The sequence below is a fragment of the Hipposideros armiger genome, unplaced genomic scaffold, assembly GCF_001890085.2.
Source record: "Hipposideros armiger isolate ML-2016 unplaced genomic scaffold, ASM189008v1 scaffold_1162, whole genome shotgun sequence".
NCBI lineage: Eukaryota > Metazoa > Chordata > Mammalia > Chiroptera > Hipposideridae > Hipposideros > Hipposideros armiger.
Genome location: NW_017732512.1, coordinates 358,221 through 360,423, shown reverse-complemented (window position 1 = coordinate 360,423; position 2,203 = coordinate 358,221).

Sequence of the window (2,203 nt, the reverse complement as noted above, 5' to 3'; positions counted from 1 at the left end):
CACACCTGTCAGAATGGCTATCATCAATAAATCAACAAATATCAACCTTTGGTGAAGAGAGGAGAAAAGGGAGCCCTCGTGTACTGTTGGTGAGATAGTAAATTGCTGTAGTCCCTATGGAAAACAGTAAAGAGGTTCCTCCAAAAGTTAAAAATAGAACTATGTTATGACCCAGCAATTTCGCTTCTGGGTATTTATCCAAATAAATCCAAAATACTAATTTAAAATGATATATGCAGCCCTGTGTTCACTGTAGCACTATTTACAATAGCCAAGATATGGAAGCAAACCAAGTACACATCAATATACAATTGGATAAAGATGTGGTATATATATAAAATGGGATATTATTCAGCTATAAAAAGTATTAAATCTTACCATTTGCAACAACATGGATGGACCTAGAGGGTATTATGATAAGTGAAATAAGTCACACTGAGAAAGACAAATACCATATGATCTCACTTATATGTGAAATCTAAAGAACAAAATAAATGAACAAACAAAACAAAAACACTCATAGATACAGAGAACAAACTGATGGTTGCCAGAGTGGAGGCATGTAGGGGAGCTGGGTGAAAAGGGTGAAGGGATTATAAAAAAGACCAACAGTCACATGAATGTAAAGTACAGTGTAGAGTATGTAGTAAGTAAAGTTGCATGGGTATTAGACAAATTGGGGGGATCATTGTATAAATAATATAAATGTGTAATCATTATGCTGTACACGTGAAACTAATATAAAATAACATTAAATTTCAACTGTAATTGGAAAAATAAATAAATAAAAATAGGTATGCCTAAAACTAAAAATTAATGAGTTAGCAATACAAGCATGTAAGTTTAGAGATATTGAAACATACATCCAAAGAATCAGTGAAAATATTTGAAAGTGCTCTCCTAATGGGAAGGAAAAATAGAATGAAGTAAGAAGAATAAGGACGGTTGTTTGACGTAACAAACCTTGCAGAATTAGTTGACATATTATAATAGTACATCTATAGCTTCAATAATAAAAACATTGTAATAAAAAGAAATGAATAATTTTTTTATTTGAGTCATGGTTCAAAAACCTATTAATACTAGAGTTTGGTAAATTAAGTACTTGGTTCCAGACTGACATTTTTTTTTTGTCAGAGGTTCTGGATTTAATTCAAAATGACCGTGTAGAAAGAATGTTCTCTTTCTTAAAACCTATTTTGCTTCCTAGAATGCTTAAATTAATTTTTATTATGTATGAACAAAATGGATTTTTTTTCAGATAGTGTTTCCTTAGATAACATGCACTTAGGAATCAGGAGACTTTATGTTCTGCTGTTGAATGCTGTATTATATAGTGAATAATGTTGCAACAACTATGTATAGTGCCAAATGGGTACCAGCATAATTGGGGAGATCAGTTCATAAATTGCATAAATGTGTAACCACTATTCTGTACCCCTGAAATGAATATAAAATAATATCAAATGTGAACTATGAATATAATTCAAAATAAATACATACATACATACGTACATAAAAATCCTATAGCAAGCCTACAGCTTTTTAAGATAACAGAGGATGCGATCAGTGGCAGAACTACCCAGACAACAATTATCTTCAAATTGAGTAAATGTGGGGCTCCTTTTGCTTTACATCTAATTAGATTTTCTATCCCTTCTCTATTCCTTTATCCCGAAGTGCTTTTGTCCCAGGACCCACTTCCTCATCTTCTTTTCATGGGCACACTACTCTCACTCCTCTTTCTTTCATCACGACTGCCCTGCAGATATATCATAACCTGCTCCTGTGACCATATTGTATCCCAAACATGCCTTCATTTTTAATCTTAATTATCTATGAACCTAGCACATACCTCGAAAGGGCAAGAATATCCTCCTATTAAAAAGTGCCATGTTTTGTTATATTTTATTTTTTATGTTTTTGAAATTCTTAGAGTTTCATAGTGACTTCTCAGGATCCAAAGATTGGCTGGGGTGGGGGCTGAGGGACAGAATTGAGGTCCAGTTTCTAGAGTTCCAGGCCCTTGTTCTTTCATTCAGATAAGCTCCACTTTTATTACACTGCATATGTATATATGTAAATAGTTATATATATATATATATATATTGGGAAAGACTATGGGAGAAGAGTTCTTCCAGAAATTTAATTAATTTAAAAAAGCAACTCTCTGACTTGATATATGAAAAAATAGTATTACTTG